This window comes from Lycium ferocissimum, chromosome 5 (genome assembly GCF_029784015.1).
Source record: "Lycium ferocissimum isolate CSIRO_LF1 chromosome 5, AGI_CSIRO_Lferr_CH_V1, whole genome shotgun sequence".
Classification (NCBI taxonomy): Eukaryota; Viridiplantae; Streptophyta; class Magnoliopsida; order Solanales; family Solanaceae; genus Lycium; species Lycium ferocissimum.
Genome location: NC_081346.1, coordinates 47101626 through 47106842, shown reverse-complemented (window position 1 = coordinate 47106842; position 5217 = coordinate 47101626).

Genomic DNA, 5217 nt, shown 5'->3' with positions numbered 1-5217 from the left:
TATAGATGCTAATCCACCTGATAAGAACAAGGATGATATTGAAACAATTATAAATGAAGGTGTTGTTGTTACTAATATTCATCATGAGTAGGAAGAGGAGGGTATAAATGCTAATGTCAAACATATTAGCAAAGAAGCTGATCCATCCCCAAAATATGTCAACAAGCTGAAAGAAACCACCTGTAAAGTCAAAGCAAGAAAAATTCAGAAAGAGCAAGCTCTCCCAATTAGAAGTTTATCAAAGAGGCTGGCAGCCTCAAAGTTGAACAAACAATGATGAATAAAGCTTTATTTTGGAATATTAGATCAGTTAATACTCAACTAGTCTTTGAGAAATTGACTAACCTAAATAGAAGGAATCAATATCAATTGATAGGATTAATGGAGCCTTTTCAGGATGCTACAGAATTAGATTATTTCATAAGAAGATTGGGACATCAATCAGCCCTTGCTAACTGCACAAGCAAGATTTGGTTGTTTGTTATGGAAGAATGGGAAGTTCACTTAGTTGAGGATCATGCTCAACGTCTAACAGTAAGAGTAGTACTTCAACAGACAAGGCAGGAGGCTTTAGTCTTAGTGGTGTATGCCTCTTGTGATGCAAGCATAAGAAGAAACTTGTGGGATTCTATGATTCATTTAGCAGGACTGTTACACCTAGGAATTTCGAGCTGCTGGGCAGTGAATAGACTAATAAAAGTTAAGGTGTATATGATGTCCCTAAAAGTAAGAAGGGATACTTAATGATTATAATTAAGATTTCAAAGACATTGAGGAGAGAGAAGAAAGCTTGTTGAAGAAAGTTAAGGTAGAGTATATGTTACCCCGAATACAACGTACCAGCAGGTAGAAGTTGAACAAATCAAATCAACACATTCTAAACGGATCCAGAAAATTCTACAGACACCAGTCAGTGACGACGGGCCGTCGACATGTCCATAGACCATCATTGTGCACCGTCAACACGTTTCTGCAGACTGAGACCTGCAGGCGCAAGTCGACATACCAAATTGACGGATCGTCGATACGTCGACGGATCGTCGATACGTCGATGGGCCGTCGACATGTCATAGACCATCATTGTACACCGTCAACATGTTTCTGCAGACTGAGACCTGCAGGCGCAAGTCGACATACCAAATTGACGGACCGTCAACACGTCGACAGGACCGTCGACCCAACCTTCAACATGCTTCTACAATCTGGGATTCTCAGGCATAAGTCGACGAAGCAAGTCGATGGACCGTTGATATGTCGGCGGGTCGTCAAACCGCTTCTCTTGAACTTTCTAGTTTCAGCTATAAATAGATGAGTCATGCTTCTAATTTTCAGATTTATATTTGAGTCATGCTCCTAATTTTTAGATTTCACCTTCTCACCAGTCTTGAAAGCTCTAGAATATTACTCACACCATATTATCATATATCCAAGGGAAATCAAGGAGTAAACACTAAGAATTAGTAAAAATCAAGTGTATGGATGCTCACTAGGGTTTGTAGAGATCAAGAAGTCCTTTTATATTGAAGTGGGGTTCTCTCCAAGTGAAGTACTTTCATCCAAAGTCCATCTCTACATCATCAAAGGTGAGTGTTATATTCAATTCATGTTATTAAGAATATTGAGTTGTTGAAAGACTTCGATTATGGAAGGAAGAAGAATATGGAGTGCAAATATGGAAATAGTGATATTCTTGAATGATGACTTAACTTGAATAATAGTTCTTGACATGTTATGAGTACAATCTTGTGGTGAATAATACAAATGATGTTAAAGGAGTATTATATGAGAATGAATATGATGTTGTATTATAGGTATGGTTATGGATGATGTTGAAGGTGGATTTAAGAAGTAAACAATGTTTAACTTGAAGAATTTATTGATTATGTTATTATGGGTGTTCTTATTGATGTTTGAGGGTTGTCTTATTTTATGGAAGAAGTTGGCGAAACAAAGGAAGTGTCGCCAAATTTTCATTAACTCTTAGTTCCTTTAGCTTAAGCTTAAGTATGTTTCCGGTTGTCTAATCTTAGTACAGATTCTCTTGAAGGTAGAATCGCGAGCTCGAAAGGCAAGCAAGTAGGAAATAGGGTTAAAAAGATACAAAGGTATGTAAGGCTAGCCCTTCCTTCAAAGGCATGATTCTTATATATTGTGATTTCTTTCCGGTAATTCCCATGACCTTCTTACATTCTAAAAGATGAAAGCTAAAGAGTATTAAAAGTTTCCTCCGAGATAGAGATGAGATATGTTCCATGGTAATGATATGATGTTATTATGATGTTAATGATCTTTACATGATTCCTTGATGCTATTCATTGTTGATAGACTCACCTTATAGTGCTAGTTCCTTCAAGCTGAGACATGACGACCATGATGTTCCATAATGTAATCGGAGGTTACCAACCTTACGTCACTCCGATAGAGTTACGGCGTTTATTTGAGCACTTATGCATGCTTCATGATAAGTATATATATGCATGATCACACCGCGCCTAGATGGCCGGGCATGATACCACTTTAGTGGGCAGCTTATGGATAATGATAACACCGTGCCTAGATGGCCGGCGACTGCTAAGGCGGGCGCTTACTACAACATGTCTATATGGCTTGGGCAGACACCACTAGTGGGCACCATGACATGATTACCCGGACGCGGGCTAATGATATTATTGATTCAGACAGCTTATGTATGTATGTGTGATATGTTATAAAGGTAAAAAGTGAGCATGCATGATTCCGCCTCAAGAGGCAAGCAGTTACAGTTATCTTTTCTTCTTATGCTTTCTATATTCCCTTATTATGTTACCATGTATGCCTTACATACTCAGTACATTGTTCGTGCGACGTCCTTTTTTTTTTTGGACGCCGTGTTCTTGCTCACGGAGTAGACGGAGACGGCGCGGATGCTTAGGAGCTTACTCAGCAGATTTGTAGGAGCACTCCACTACTTCGGAGTTTCCATCTGTTGGTATATTCCTTTGTGTATATATTGGGGCATGGGGGGGCCCTGTCCCACCCTCATGGTTTCAGTACTTCAGTTAGAGGCTCGTAGATACTTATATGTGGGTGGTAGATGTTATGAGACCTTTTCATTGTATATGTTGTACATCATCTTGGTAGCCTCGTGGGCTTATGCATATATACATATTTTGGGAGATTCGAAAATTTGTTATGACAAGTTCGATGTTGAAGATGTTATATATATATCCCGGTTGAGTATGATAAATAGTATAATGAGCGGTGCTCGGTAGCCAACTCCGGGTACCCGTCACGGGCCACTAGTTGGGTCGTGATAAAAGTAGTATCAGAGCAGTTCTGTCCTAGGGTGTGTCTACGAGCCGTGTCCACTAGAGTCTTGTTTGTGGGTGCAAAGCGCGCCACACTTATATACAAGAGGTTGCGGGGAATTTAGGAATAATGTCTATTTTTCTTCATAGATCGTGCGATAGAGCCATAATATATGATCTTTCCTTTTTCTAATTGTCCGTTATGATTTCAGCAATGCCGGTAAAGTGGAAAGCAACAGCCCCCAGAAGGGCAAGCCTATAATAGAACGACAGATTGAATGGTAGCCTCCAGTAAATATAGAGGAGAGTGAGTCCCACTATAAGACTCCATATCATACCTCTTACACTCTGCCTGTTTCGGAGGAGCGCGAAGGGGCTCTAGCTTCAGTTCCAGTGTTACACCCCGGAAAAAATTCGTGTTACCGAGACTGCAAATGACTTAGTATGGGCTCTGGGGAGAGTAAAGATATACAAGGATTAGGGATGAAGATTCTGTTATATATGTAGAAGAATAACATATAGATGACAGTGGAGGCCATATGGTATAAGTTGATTAATACGTTACTTGACAAATAGCCCTCGTAACCGTAAGTTAAGGTGGGGCCCACATGTCGGGATTTTATAAAGGGCATATGACAAGTTATATGAATAGTACATAGGAAATTTATCAAGTCTTAAGAGCGAAACTTAAGCCAAATATGAGCATAAGCACTCCAAAAGGATGATTTAAGGATACGTTTTCGGGCTAGCTAGATTTACGAGGCCAACACACCATTATACGTTGAGAATTTTGGAAAATAAAAAAAATGAAAGTTGTAGATAATTGAAATACCTTTCCAACCATAGGTTGTGGGACTTCATACGACATAGGGACAAAAATTTATGGACGTTTTAAGGAGGAAAGGTCAAACTAGTAGTGGGCTCGGCCCAACCCGACTTCAAGTCGGGTCAGGCCCACTTCCTTGGCTATTTAAGGAAAATTTTCACCCATTATCTTCCTCATTTCATGCCAAAAGATCTAGAATATTTCAGAGAGAGAGTGAGGAGATTTAGAGAGATAAAGCAAAGATTCGATCAAGTTCGAGGCCCCGAATCCCGAGGCTCGTGAAGGATAAAGTGTAATATGGGTTGTCGTCGTCGTTTCAAGCTAAATATTGAGCTTGGGGGATGATATTTTCGTGGTTGAGCTGCTTCTAAGGTATGTATTATTTTCTCATCTTTGTTATTGAGATGATTACGTGGAGATTTAACGGATTAAAGTGTTAGAAATATAGTTATAATTATCGTATACCGAATATTAAGGCGTTGTGGTTTAGGGGTTGTTTTGGATAGAACTGTAAGATGATTTTAGTAATATTATTGTTGTAAATTGTTAGATTTTTTGTTGTTGTTGGTTATTACCTTAATTTGGAATTGTTGGGTTGGTAGGATTATAGAGGAGATGCTGTCCAAATCCCGTTAGGCGACAGAATAAATGATTAGTTAGAATAATCTTGTTGGCCTAGTCTTAATCCCTATATTGTTGACGGTATTTTAGTTGACTAAGCTTGGGAAGGGACTCGAAGATTAGCTTGAGGCGTAAATAAGGTATGTAAGGCTAACCCTTCTTTCATACTTTGGCATGATCCCTTTTATACGACTCCTAAAGAACGTAAAACATAAGTACTATATTCTTAGTTGGATTTGGAGTCGATATCCAATGTCTTGTTTTGTTCATGCTATACTCTTGTTGATAATTCCAAGGAAGCTTCTGCGATACATTATACTTACATGTTCACTACAAAGCAAATGGCAAATGAAGGAAACTCTAAAACTTGTTCTCAAAATCTCTCCAAAGGGAGTTGTAATAGAAACCACTCGAAAGGGGTGCAACATTTTGTAACTTCATTACATATTCATACTTGTATATCATATGTATTGTTATTGTTCC